This window comes from Nicotiana sylvestris, chromosome 11 (assembly GCF_000393655.2).
Source record: "Nicotiana sylvestris chromosome 11, ASM39365v2, whole genome shotgun sequence".
NCBI classification, from domain to species: Eukaryota; Viridiplantae; Streptophyta; class Magnoliopsida; order Solanales; family Solanaceae; genus Nicotiana; species Nicotiana sylvestris.
In genome coordinates this window covers 24,528,180-24,543,168 of record NC_091067.1, presented here as the reverse complement: position 1 = coordinate 24,543,168, position 14,989 = coordinate 24,528,180, and the positions used below count along the sequence as shown (strand labels likewise).

General features: G+C 37.3%; 1 protein-coding gene across 3 annotated transcripts in view; it reads left to right on the top strand.

Moving 5' to 3' along the window:
• LOC138882126 (uncharacterized) overlaps positions 1-14,989 on the top strand; it is a 31,544-nt gene that overhangs the window by 790 nt on the left and 15,765 nt on the right. Inside the window, exon 2 of one of the 3 annotated variants that reach the window (XR_011403617.1) lies at positions 21-439. The exons of the other annotated variants lie outside the window; for them this stretch is intronic. The gene's annotated coding sequence lies outside the window, so the exon portion shown is untranslated. Of the gene's footprint in view, positions 1-20; positions 440-14,989 lie in introns of those variants that run through there. 3 annotated transcript variants of the gene reach the window in all.

Below are 14,989 nucleotides of genomic sequence, written 5' to 3'. Positions count from 1 at the left end.
TGTCAATATTGATGGTACAGTTAAGAAAAAGTAGGTGGGTATTGATAGATCCAGCATATATGCACATATACACAATCAATTATGTTTAATGTGGTGATATGCTATGTGGGTTTTGAAATACATGTGTGTAGTATGAGCATTTGGTTGAAGCAGAAAATACAAGGGTTGGTGATTTGTTGAAGCTAAAGGGCTATAAGCTTAAAGCTGTCCTAAAGTTTTGAAATTATTATTACTGTAATATGTATAATTAGATGCAATTAATTGTATATTTGTTCCCTAATCTCCTAGCTGGGTGGAAAATGTGGTAATGAAAGTTAAAATGGTAGGGGTGCTCATTATGTTATTTCTTCTTTATGGTTTTAATTGTTTACTGAGGAATAATGTATACAGAATCAATCTAAAGGAGGATTAATGTATACAAAATTGAGTTGACTTTGAATTTTAAGTTGTAACCTTAACTGCAAGGCTATATTTGCAATGCATTCCGGGATTGTTTACAAACCAGTAGAGTTCGATAAAGTAACTACTTCCAATTTTTTCTTAATAGAATCTTTTTTTTTTGTTTAAATTAAAAGAACGAGTTGATTCCCACATGTATGTTACCATAATATTTGAACCTCACATGCAAAATCTCTAATTTTAGGATAATAGAATCACAAATACCGTAGTTTGCTTTAGGCACATAATTAATTCATCGTGACTATGGGTACGGTTCCCGTGACATAGTCATAATACCTAATTCCCAAATTCAGGGGTGCATTTCATGTAACCCGATCATAACAACTTCGAATAATAAAACCCTTTGAAATAAATTAAGGTGTGCCATACGCAAACAAAATCCATAACTCATGGCCTTCTTAAAATTAAGTCAAGAGTTAACTCGTATAGAAAAGATTTGAGGTGTGCCATAAATAAATTAAATTATCTATTGCCCTCACAAATGTTGCTATTGAAAATTGAATCTTCGTAGTTTCTTTGGACGCGTTTTAAATAATTTATCATAGCTACGGGTATGGTTCCCGTAATGTAGTTGAGATTTTTAATTACAAAACTCGGGTGTACATTTCATGTGACCCAATTTCAATTCTCAACAATGTTAAATAAAACGTGTCGCGAACCGCGGGTGCATTTCATGTAGCGTGGTTTAAGACCTATTTTAAATAGCATTGAATCTTCCTAGACGCATTTTAAAATAATTAAACGCGGTTATAAGGTTAAAAATGCACAACAGGTTTAAAATGTGTAGTAAATTAATAGGCCAATTGATAATAGTTAAAGAGACCGTGCTAGAACCACGAAGCCCGGGAATGCCTAACACCTTCTCCCGGGTTAACAGAATTCCTTACTTAGAATTTCTAGTTCGCAGACTTTTAAAAATAAAGTCTGGAATTCCTCGATTTGGGATTTTAAAATAAACCGGTAACTTGGGACACCAAAATAATTATCCCAAGTGACGACTCTGAAAAAATAAATTAAATAAATAATCTCATTTCGAATAATATAACTTTAATTGGAAAAACTCCCTTATATACCCCTGGGGTGGTAAAAAAGGAGGTGTGACAGCTCTGGCGACTCCGCTGGGGATCATGATCGAACCCAGAACTTTTGGTTCAGGGTTCAAGAATTCGAGCTTAGGATAACTATTATACTTGGCTTTATTTATTATCTGATTTTTATATGTTTGGGCCTAATGTGCTAAGTACCGCTTTTTACCGTTTTGATATTTTTTGGACTGCATATAAACTGTTACGAAACCCTTCTTCTCCCTGAGTCTTCTAAATCATCTGGGAAGTGTGCACTTCGTGTGACTTCTTTTCTGTTAGAGTCATATCCCAATTTTAGAACGAGGTTCGGACAAGTTGCAAAGCTAGTGAAACTTCTTTATTTCCGGTACACTGCCCCCCCCTCCCGACTCGGGCTGTTTGCTCGGCTAAGCCAGGTCTAGAACAATACACCCAAGTTTTAAACCTATAATAACATATCATCATGCCGAATCCCTAGTAGGAATACTTGTTTGCATCACATGCATCTGACTTTGGGGACTCAACACAGGGGTTGGGTCCGTCTATGACAAGTGTACCCAAATTAAAAAGACCATCCTGATGCATCTTACGTGCTACTTGTGCATCTATTTGTTTCGGCTTGTATGTTGACCAGCTTCTAGAATAGGGAAAGAAAATCAAAAAAGAAAAAAGAAAATCAAAAAAAGTGAGAGGTAGGTATTTAGAAAATTCTGAAACTCTGCCGGAATTCTGAAAAAAAGAAAAGTCATTTCAACATGAACCCAAAATATGCAAGTGTCATGTTTCCCTGTTCCGTCAAAACTGACCGAACTACGCAGGTCTGATTCTCACCGGATGTGAGATACATAGGCAAACCTTATCGGTTCCGGCCCCAATTTTCAAAAAATCCAAAAATATTTTCCTTTAGTTCCTTCTTTAGAAATCTTTCATTAGAAAATTTAAAAAGAAGAAGAAGTTTTTAAACTAAATAAAAAAGTAGTTTCCTTCATGCTGAAGTCTTTTACATGGAAAAAAGAAATAAAAGAAAAATCAATCAAAATTAAAATCCAAAATACAAGTTTCCTTTATTTTGAAATATTTATTTTTCAAAAATTCAAAAAAACAAAATTAGAAAAAAGGAATAAAAAAAATTCTTTTCCTTGTTTAAAAGTCTCTCTTTCAAAAAACAAATTTTTGAAAAAATTGAAGTCCCAAAATGTTTTTACTTTTCTTTAGAAGTACTTTTGTAAATAAGTAAAAAAAAACTCAGTAATCCAAAACATTTTCTTAAAAGTCCATCTTTCGAAAATTAAGAGGCGACATCCAAAATCCAAAAATATTTTTTTTCTTTTTTAGAAAAAGAGAAAACAAATGAAAATTCAAACAAAAATATTTTCTTTTTTACATTTAAAATTTCCAAAGTTCAAATCAAAAGCAAATGAATTTTTAGAAGTCTTTCTTTCAAAAAACAAAACAAAAATCAAAATATCAAAAAAAAATATTTCCTTTCTTCTTTTAACGCATTTCTTTCAAAAAATTCAAACAAAAAAAAGAGTTAGTTTATTTACTTCATTTTCGATCTTCCCGTACTACGCATGATCTGATTCATGCGGCGCCATGATACGTAGGCAATCCTCATCAGATTCGATCATAGCCATAAAATTAACTGAGTGAAAAATAAACTGAAAAAAAGAGAAAGAAAAATTGAGTGAAAAAGAAAAAAAGAAAAAAAAAGAGTGCCAAAAATAAAAGAGAGCGGCAAAAATAAAATGGGAAAATCAAGAGAGATTAAAGAGAGACAGAAATAAAAGAAAAGAGGTACATACTGAAAGACTTGGTTAAGGTCGGGATGAAACATGCAATCGTTCAAACATATGGTAGAAGCGTTTAACTGTCAGGTGCATTGCTTCCCAACGTGCGATTTCCTATATATTAAATGTTTCGAAACTAACAAGGTTGTTGGGTGTACAAATTAGCCAGGGTTTGGCGGTTGATTTTGTTGGTAGTCTAGCCTCCCCTCCTTCACAAGATCCTAAGGCACAGATGGCCTCCACAAGCAATCTACCAATCATCGGTCCTAAGGAGAGCCCGACATCGACTAGTTTGCAGCTAGAATCAACAGCTGCTGAAGAGAATAAGAGGTTGTGTCTTCGCATATTGGAAATGTGGGACGCCTGGTCTAATGGTAGGGATCCGCCAAGTGCAATTCCTGGGTTCCCTGAGTTGATCCCAGGTCAGGTGCGATTACCAACGCGCCTGTACCCAACCCACTCGTCCCATGCGGGAACCCTCCAATGATCCTGGCATGCCTTCTGTGGTTCGCCCCCAGTCACCGGCTTCAAGGACACCGCCTCCAATGTTCATCTTTTAGGGTCCATAGCTTCAGTCAGAAATAACATATGTGACCACGTGTTCTTTCACTCAACCTCCGCAATATGATCTCTTGGTGGAGCAAGAAAAGGTGGTTAAAAATCCCGAGCAAGAGGAAATGCCTCGGAAGATGAAGAGCCTCGAACAAAGCCTAAAACACATACAAGGTCTAAGTCGCCAAAAGAGTGTCTCATACTCTGACCTCTGTATGTTTCCCCATGTCCACTTGCCAGCTGGCTTCAAGACGCCAAATTTGAAAAGTACGACAGGCACAGAGACCTGATCACTCATCTGAAACAGTACTGTAACCAGCTGAGTGGTGTTGGTGGAAAAGAGGAGCTGCTAATGGCCTATTTTGGGGGAAGCCTCTTCGGAATTGCTTCTAAGTGGTATACGAATCAAGAAATTACCCATTGGCATGTGTGGGACAATATGACCCGAGATTTTGTCCGCCAATTCTAGTATAATGTGGACATCGCTTCCAACAGAAACGCTTTGTCCAATTTGAAAAAGAAAATCGCAAAAAGCTTCCGCGAATATGCTGTCAAATGGCGTGAACAAACTGCTAGGGTAAAGCCTCCAATGGATGAAATTGAAATGGTCACGGTCTTTCTACAGGCCCAAGAGGCGGACTACTTCCAGAACATAATGTCCGTTATTGGAAAGTCGTTTGCTGAGGCTATCAAAATTGGGGAGATGGTAGAAAGTGGGCTAAAAACGGGTCGAATCTTGAGTCATGTTGCTTTTAAAGCAACATCACCAGATGTCCAAAATGGTTCAGCGGATTTGATAAATGAAAACGGGAGAGAAGAAGGAGCCATTATGGCTTCTAGCTCGAGGGGGGCCCCTAGGTCATTCGGCTAATCATATATGCCTCCTGAGGTCCCTCAACATTATTATCCCCTTCAAGATGTTGCTTATGCCATGGCACCACCTCCTTATGCGATGATGAACGCGCAACCTTACCCGCGACCACAACATTATCCACAAAATCGAGCTCCACCTCCCAGAAATGCCTATCCTTACCAAGCTCCATATAATACTCTACAAAATGATCCCCAGTACAATCCTCGCCCAAGAGAACCTTTTAGAAAGAATCAGTTCACTCCTATTGGTGAATCATATTCAAGCTTGTTACTAAAGCTAATCAGGCTATATCTATTGCAGCCAGTGGCCCCGAAATCGCACCGAGTTGATACTAGATATGAATACCACTATGGAGCAGTGAGACATAATACGGAGGACTATTGGACCCTCAAAAGGACAGTTGAATATTTGATTGAAGCTGAAAGAATCGTTTTTCGCGATGAAGAAGCTCCTGATGTGACGAACAATCTATGCCTGCCCACAACATCGGGCCAATAGTTGGAATGATTTGTGAAGCTGAGGAATTTGATTCGGTACTGAAGGTCGTTGCGGCCTGTCGAGACAGAAGAAAAGCCAAAAAATGGTCGACAAGCATGAAAGTTTCCCATAAAATGAGAGTCTTAATAGCCAGTCTTGCTATCCTTTCTGCGTCCGGATTATCTCAGGGTGTGATCCGGATGTTTTACCTTATTGTCTTACTTTCTGATGTAAACCCTTCTATCTTCATAATTGAAAAATAAAAGAAAAAAGAAAAATAAAAAAATCATAAATCAAGAATCAAATGAAATTAATATTTCATTGTCCAGGAATATCTCTTTTCTTAGTCTTGTCACTTTTCTTATTTTTCTTTTCAGTTCTGTTAAATGCAGATTTCAATAACATGACATGCTTGTGGACTTCATGCCCAGATCCTGAAAAGCTGTCAGAGCTTGAAGTAATGAATCAAGAATTAGATCGCAATGAGGATACGTTTAAGGAAATAAAACAAAGATTTAGAACAACTGAAGGAAAATTGGTTCCAGATTGGAAAGATCTATACATTGCAACAAGAGTACTGTCAAAAGAGTGCATTGTACTTGGGACACATCGAAGGAAATATCCCAAAAACAGCTATCAATGCAAATGCAGTCAAAAGGTACTGTGTTTGATCCTCCATATAGTATTAATGTTCTCCAGTTGGGATGATGAAGGCTTTTATTCTCGCTACCCAAACACTATCAACCCTTTGCAAACCCTTTTGAACCAGTTACTCTTCTTTGATTTCCCTCTTTGGAACTTTAAAGCGTTATTGAAAAAAAATAATTTTTGAGATGATAAATGAAAACAAAAGAGAAGAAAAAGAAGAATAAAAAAAAGGAAGAAAAGACAAAGAAAATGAAAAAAAAAGAGGAAAAAGAAAGAGAAAACAAAAAAAAAGAAGAAGAAAATAAATAAAAAAACAAAATAAAGTTTCCTGAACTACGTTCGACTTGATTCCGAAAGGATACGTAGGCAGCCTCTCTCTGGGGTTCAGTCACACCAAAACAAATAATCTAAATTCCACCAAAAGTGAAACTGGGGCAAATGTAATAATGGCTCGGCGATGGTTTCGCCCGAAAAGTTCCAAAGTTGTAACTCAATCCCAAATCCTTTTTACCCAAAACCCTATTCAAGTCCTTCTGATCAATCGGCAAAGAGGTTCAAAATGGAAGGATAGAGTTACTTGGATCTGATACAATAAAATGAGAGAAATAAAATAAGAGTCTTATTGGTTAAACTCCACGGGCACAGTGAGACGACAATAAGCAGAGAAATTGAAATGAGAGAGTCTTGTTAGTGAAAACTCGCAAAGAGCACTATAAGGCGATGATGAGAAGAGAAATGAGAGAGGCCAGCTCATGAAAACCCGCAAAGGGCGCCCCTGATCGAAAAGAGGATTCTCACAGCCATCGGTATCGACAGAGTCCTGGCTAGGTTTCTCGATTTTAAGGCAAACGTTGTGATGAATTTCTTAGAGTCAGATGGTTTACACAGATCAGGAATCCAGTTCAAAAGGCACGTCATATTCATTGAAGTCTGCATGTACTCCGGATAAGTCCTTCATTCCTTTCCCCGAAAGAGACACTTCTTGTTTTAAACTCATTCTCCATTCTATTGTTTATTTTCTTTGAATCCCTTTCGATCTAACTCTGTTCCGAAACTAAGCAAAGAAAGGATGGTATGACTGATTTACAAGGTTCTCATTTGATACAAGTTAATATGCAAAAAGGCACCCAGCCTCGTCAGGGGGATAAGTCAGCCTCGACTGGCCATGACGGCTGATGCTTCGAAATCAAAACTCTTGGAAAGAGAAAATCTAATTGAAGTGCCTATAAAGGCAAATGAAGTTGAAAAGGTTGAGTCCCACATGGCCAACCATCTCAGCAAAAGTTTGAAAAGCCAAGGTACCCAAATGATCTGTAATTAAAGTTGGGAGAAAGAAGCCAGAAATGAAAGGCCTACGAAGGTGAAATAAAGTTGGAAAAGGTTAAGTCCCATGCGACTAGCCATTGCGACAAAGTTTGAGGACCCAAAAGTCCCCCAATGCTCTGAAGTTTTTTTTTAGAAAAAAAAAGAAAAAAAAAGAAGAAAAAAAAGAGAGAAAAAAAAGGAAGTCAAAAGGGAATGGCCTACGAAGGAAAAATAAAGTCGAAAAGGTTGAGGTCCACCGACCAACCGTCATGGCAAAGTCTGGAAAAACCAGAGGTTCTCCAGGGCTTGAAATGAAATCAGTCCTCAGGGAAAAAACAGTTGCAGTTGAAAGGACCGAGATCAAGTGATTGAAATATTCAAGGCCACAAAACCAACCACCATTTCAAACTAACAATTGTACTTTATTTGAAAATATCAAACAGGTGCAATCCAAAGCAACCTTGCAAGAAGCAGGTGCAACCAAAGAGAAACTGCGCAAGCAGGTCCAAAGTTCTTTCCCGCATTTACATATTCTATGGTTAAAAAAAAGAGAAAAAATGGATAAGAAGAAAAAATTCAAAAAAAAAACATGGTAGCCTAGTGTCCCCAATCTCTAGTTACGTTTTTTCCAACATAGGGTCTCCACTCCCTCGTTGATTTTATCTTAGACATAGGGTCTCCACTCCCTAGTCGCTTTTCCAACATAGGGTCTCCACTCCCTAATTGAGTTTATTTTTAGACATAGGGTTTTCACTCCCTAGTCGCCTTTTCCAACATAGGATCTCCACTCCCTAGTTGAATTTATTTTAGATATAGGGTCCCCACTACCTAGTCGCCTTTTCCAACATAGGATCTCCACTCCCTAGTTGATTTTATTTTAGATATAGGGTCTCCACTCCCTAGTCGCCTTCCCAACATAGGGTCTCCACTCCCTAGTCACTTTTCCAAACACAGGGTCTCCACTCCCCGGTTGATATTTTAGTATAGACATAGGGTCTCCACTCCCTAGTCGCTTTCCAACATAGGGTCTCCACTCCTTAGTTGATTTTATTTCGGACATAGGGACTTCACTCCCTAGTTGTCTTTCCAACATAGGGTCTCCACTCCCTAGTTGATCTTATTTCAGACATAGGGTCTCAACGCCTTAGTCGCCTTTCCAACATAGGGTCTCCACTCCCTAGTTGAGTTTATTTTTAGACATAGGGTCTCCACTCCCTAGTCACATTTCCAATATAGGGTCTCCACTCCCTAGTCGCCTTTTCTAACATAGAGTCTCCACTCCCTAGTTGAATTTATTTTAGATATAGGGTCTCCACTCCCTAGTCGCCTTTCCAACATAGGGTCTCTACTCCCTAGTTGAGTTTTAGACATAGGGTCTCCACTCCCTAGTCGCTTTTCCAAACACAGGGTCTCCACTCCCTGGTTGATTATAGATATAGGGTTCCACTCCCTAATCTTTTTCTCCCAAGGATACACAATCTTGATTTTATTGTTTTCAATAAAGAAATAGTTTAGATTTTGTTACAATAACTCACGAAATTTTCCTAGTGAAAACTGGGATAAACAATTTCGTTCGTTTATTTGCTTTGGTGCCTAAACAAGTTTTTACTGTGAGGCACAATTTTTGAGATGACCAAAATAAGAAGTCTCAACCCAAATAAAGAAAATAAGAAATAAGAAAAGAAGTTGAACTCAAGATGTAGAAGCGGAGAAAAGATGCGGACTGCTCATAATTTGATTGAAGTCACGAGTTTTGCATGTCCCGCCTTGATCCGAAAAGCTGAAGAAGAGTGAACCTGCAGTTGCAGCTAATGAGTATTAAGATTCAGATCAGAGTCTGCGGGAAGAACTATCCAAGACTCAAGATCAAGCTTTAGAAGGTTATAAATGGGAATCTTGTAACTCGTAGTTATTAGGCTTAGCTAGTTTAGCTTTTCATCTTCCATTTTGGTGTAATAAGGAGCTCAAAAAGCAGAAACATCAATGAAATCACAGTTTTCCGGTAGTCCCAGCTACCAAAACTTCCAGAACTACAGTGACCTGATTCCTTTATAGCCAAGGATATGTAGGCAACCTGCGAAGCAAGGTTCGGTCTGACTTTTTCAAAAGATGTTTCTCATGGAGTTTCAAACGGGCAAAAATCCCTCGTAACTGCTCATTTTATCTTTGCATGAAAACCCTTTGTGTCTCCGAGCAAAGAGGAGCAGCTGTGAGCATGCGCTTTTTGCTCTATATGAATTACTCCTATAAAATCTCAAGAAAATAGGTTTTTTGTTAATTATTTGCCATTTTAGGAATTTTTTATTTTTTATTTTTAGAAATTTTCTCAATTATTTGCATTTTCTGTGCATGTTTAATTTTTATTTAAATTATTAAAAAATACCAAAAATATCATGCATTGCATGTAGGATTTGTTTTTATATTTTTAGAATTAATCAGTAATTATTTTCTTTATAAAATTTAAAAATCACAAAAAATATTTCATTTTTACATTTTGTCACATATTTCTCTTTTAATTTAGAATTAAGTGATGTTTGTAATTTTTATAATTAGTTAATTAGTCTAATTTCACATTTTTAGATAAGTGGATTTTTAATTATTAGGATTTTTAATTTAAAAAAAATGAGGGAAATAAAAGAAAAATTAGGAATAAAAGAAAGAATTGGAGAAGAGTTTCATTTTTTGAAATTGGGCCATTTTCAATATCCCCAATTCGGCCCAATAATTTTCCCTTCAATATTAATTAACCCAGCCCCAAATACCCGCCGCTCCAGCCCAAAAATCGGACATGACTGTCACGACCCGGATTTCCCAACCTCGGGGGTCGTGATGGCACCTACTAATGGGAGCTAGGCAAGCCAAACCTTAACTACTTGCTACGCTTCCATATTGCTTTATTTTAACAAACACAAGGTGATAACATGATAATAACGGAAGTTTAAATAATTAAGCGGAAGTCAACAATTAAATATCTTAAGTCTACATTTATTACAACTTTTAAAACCTCAAATACCCAAAACCTGGTGTCACAGTATCACAGACTATCTAAGATTTCTACATACAAGGTCTGAAGAAATAACAGTGCGCTGTTTCTGAATAAAAGAAAATGAAACAGGAAGTAGAGATAGAGGGAGACGCAAGGGCCTGCGGACTCCTGCAGTCTACCTTGGGTCTCTGGGTGGATTGAAGTAAGCACTCAAACTACTGTTCGAAAGCTGCTCCTAGATTTGCACACAGTGCAGAGTGTAGTATCAGCACAACCGACCCCATGTGCTAGTTGTGAGCACGTAATTTTTGCCCTACACGAATTACTCCCACAATTTCAAAACAAAATAATTTCTTTTCATTATTTGCAATTTTGTGAATTTTGTGGCATTTTATGTTAAATGTTTGCATTTGTCTGTGCATGTTTATTTTATTTAACTAATGAAAAATACAAAATACGTACATTTGCATTTAGGATTTAATTTGACATTTTATGATTAATTAATTAATTAAGTTTTTTTATAAAAAGGAAAACCACAAAAATAGTTTATTTTTGCGCATTTGAATTTAGTCGCTTGCTTTAATTTGGGAATTAAATAGTTGTGATAATTATTTAGAGTTAGTTAATTTAATTTGATGAGATAATTTATTTAGGAATTAATTTAGGTTTATGTTTAATTTTAATTTCAATTTAAAAGGAATTAGAAAAAAACTAATTTGAAAGAAAGGAAAAGAATTGAATAAGAAGCCTAGGCTTGGGCCATTCTTGTTTAAAAATCCATAAGCCCAAATATTTTGCCATGAAACTCGTTCAGGCAACCCACGACCCGCCCCTGATACCCGACCCCTCCCCCCCTAATTGAAACGACGCCGTTTTGGATTGTGTAATCTGAGCCGTTGATCTCCCCTTAATCAAACGGATCAGAACTGAAGCTCCAGGTGTATTTAAGTGTCCGAATACCCCTACCCCCCTCAGAATTCCCTTCGGTTCATCACCCTCATCAGAAAACACCCCCAAAACCCTAATCCGCCGCCCTAACTCTCACCACCTTAGCCCGGCGGCGCTGCCTCTGTTCGCCACCAAAATCACACCCTGGAACCTCCACGATCCCCTCCTCCCAAATCCCGGGTTAGTTTCCCTTGAATATTGCCCGATCCTCTCGAATATTAGATCAGAAAGTGAAACCTAAAATCCCAAGATTTCCGAATCATGATTCCATTAAAAATTTTAGGTCCATTTTGACTTTACTCGTGTGTTTTTGATAAAGAACACACGATTAATCTCAAACTGAGCCGAGATTTGAAGACTTGAAGATTCGTCACCATTCTTTACTGGTTCGAGTGGTTTTTAGGTATTTTGTTCTTCTTTACCTTTCGTTATTTAACTTATGTTTTTTTTGCTATCTTCTTACCTTCTTCTACTCTGTCTTTTAGTTTCTGATTTGAATTTCTCATTTTGTTATACTGCCTATGTCTGCATGTGAGATTCAAGTTGTGTTTAATTATCAGTTGGGTCTTGTCTTCAAGTACATATAGTTTGAATTTTCATTTTTGTTTTGGTCTTAATTTTGTGTCTAGTCATTTAGGTTTCTCAATCTGAACGTGTGTGTTTTTGGGTTTTCTTCACATTATTTGGGTTCATAAGGATTAAATAGCCCAGGAAGGACTTGAATTGGGTCTAGTTCAGACCCATTCACTTGGGTCATTTGGACCTGGGTTTTGCTAGGCTGGGAGGGTAAATAATCAAGGTTCGAGGGGTAGTCTAGGGAATTGGGGAAGGGAATATTGAGTAACAGAATTCAGAAACTTCTAGGAAAGTAGGGTGGGGGCTTATATGAAATCTGATGTTTTAAACTAAGGGTTTTTGAGCAAAAACGAAAATATGAAAAGGGTCTAGGTGCAAATTTGATCCTCCTTTAGCTGCCCTAGTGCCTTGCTTATAAAGGAAGCTTTTCTTGCCTTTGAAGGCACTGATGGCTAAAATCCAGAAATATAGAAAAACTACATAAAAAAATTACTTTTTCACTGAATTGCTCTTCTGATTTTTTTAATTTCTAAAAATAGTAGTTTCTCATTTGGGGTTAGAAAGGATTAAACTTGGGTTTGTAGAAGTTTGATTTGAAGTTCGGGTCACTGTTTGATTGATATTGTTCTTTGGGTTGCTGCATATCATTTTTTGGTTTGGAATTGGGTCTGCCATTACAGTTACTGTTCCATTATTTCCTACTGGGTTTGCTGCTGCTGATTACTGCCTCTTTACAGCTGCTAATTTCATATAGGTCTGTTATATACTCTGGACCTTATTTGGTTTTGGCTGAGATTTGCTAGGGTTCTCTAATGAAGATTTATTTTTAAGCTTACTGGAAAATGACAAGTTGTTAGTGTGGTTGTATACAGGTTCTACTTGTACGAGATTGATTTGATTTTTAAATTTTTTAGGTATGTATTTCAAGGTAGTTTGGAAATCTAGAAATTAAAGTTTGCCTACTGTTAGTTATTAAAATGGGACTTTTAATCGTTTTCAAAGTCGAGTCATTGCTAAAATGCCAGACAATTGTCCATTGATGAGTTAAAGTGTGACTTCGAAGGTAGCTTGCATGTGTATTGATCCCAGCGTTAGCCCCTTTTGAATTTACGTTGTTTTATTTGCAACTTCTGGCATTATCTATGCGTTGTAAAGGACTCGATATTGAGTCAGCCATCCGGTAGTTACAAGTTCTGACATTTGGGCTCACGATTGAGCCTAAATTGGATACCCCCTTTCTCATTTAGCTATTAGCTCGTTTGTGCTGGATTAAATCCATTCGCTTAAATACTCAACTTTTCTCTAGTAAGCCTTTTAGTTAGTTTGAGAGAAACCTTTAATTATATTTGGCGTTTAATTAATTAAGCCCATTAAATAGATTGAGGTGAGCCATATTAAATAACATAACTAATTTATGGCCCTCATCAGTTAGTTTGGTAACCCTTTGATTAGAATAAATCGAGGTGTGCCCTGCCAAACAAAATGACAATTGCATGGCCTTCGTATTAATTTAGATATAAAAAATCGGCAAACGTACGGAGTTTGCTTACGTACGTTTAATATACTATCCTAATTATGGACACGTTCGCGTGACATGATTACGGTTTCTAAAAACAAAATCGAAGTATGCGTTCACACAACTTCGACCGAACTTTCTTAATAATAACAAAGCGTTATTAATTGTGGACACGTACGCGTGACATGATTTTTGACGCACCAAAAAAAAATGAGTACACGTGCGCGTGACTCGTTTCAAGGTAATTTCTTAAAAAAGAGTTAAATGCACATAGGTTCTAAAACGAGCAATTAGACAATTTAATAAGCTAAGTATGATCAAAGCGACCGTGCTAGAGCCACAGAACTCGGGAATGCCTAACACCTTCTCCCAGGTTTACAGAATTCCTTACTCGGATTTCTGGTTCGCGGACTGTAGTACAGAGTCAATCTTTTCCTCGATTCGGGATTCGAACCGGTGACTTGGGACACCATAAATTATCCCAAGTGGCGACTCTGAATCTTTAAATAAATAAATCCCATTTCGATTGTATTTTAATTGGAAAAACTCCCTTATATTTATACCCTTTACAGGGTGTAGTAAAAAAGGAGTTGTGACAACTCTGGCGACTCTGTTAGGGAGCGAAATTAAAATCTCTGGTTCAGGGTTCAAGAATTTGAGCTTGTTAATGATTTTTACTTGGCTTCATTTATTGTTAATATTACTGTATTCTATGAATCTTTTGTGCTAAATGTTATTTGTTTACTGCTTTATTATTGTTTGAATTGTATATAAATATTTTCTTACGCCACCTCTTTGAGTCTTCTGGAAATGGTGCACACGTTCGCGTGACCCCCTTTTTTCTGTAGAAATTATACCAAATAAGAATGATACTGGGCAAGCGACAAGGCCGGGTAGACTTCAGTGCTCCCGTTACGTCGCCCCCTCTTCGGCCCCAGTTGTTTGCTCGGGTAATCCAAGTCTAGACCAAAACCCCTGGAGTTAAACTTAGAAAAACACAGCTTCATGCCGGATCCCTAATAGGAGAGTTTTGTTTGCATCATGTGCATTTGACTTAGGGGACTCAACATAGGGGCTGGGTCCGTCTAGGACAAGTGTGCCCGAAACAACAGACCATCCTGATGCATTCTATGTGCTATATGTACATTTATTTGTTCGGGCTTGCATGCTGACTGGCTAGGGAAAATAAAGCAAAAAGAAAAACCAAGAGTGATGTAGGGAAGGAAATAAAACCCGATTCTAAAGAAAACCACGGTATTTGAAAAACATCCCGAAGCTCTGCCAAAATTTTTCAACAAAAAAATTATTTCAAAAGAGTCAAACGCTGTGTTCTTCCAAATGTGTCAAAACTGACCGAACTACGCATGTCTGATTCTCACCAGATGTGGGATACGTAGGCAACCTACATAAGGTTCGACCTTATTTTTGAAAAAAAAAGAAAGAAAAACAAGAAAAGAAAGTCGGTGGTCGAGTGAATGCAGTCTGGATTCTTGATCAAAATAAGTCGATCCAGCTTCGACAATGTCTCAAACCGTTCTTGCCGAGATAGCCTCAGAGTATTTTTCAGTTGTCGAAAGGCTATTTTCGTAAAAGAATGGACAAGTTTGTGAAGGGTCATAATATAATCCCCCCGGCCTCAAAATTCATGTGAAATTGGGAAGGGGACGCATTTGGAAAAACAGTCACTTGGCTAAAATTGGCATATAGGGGAAGAAATCATGGTCCTTTGATTTGTTTTTTTTTCTTTTTTTCTTTTCTTTTCTCTATCTTTTTTCTTTTCTTCTTAAAAAAACT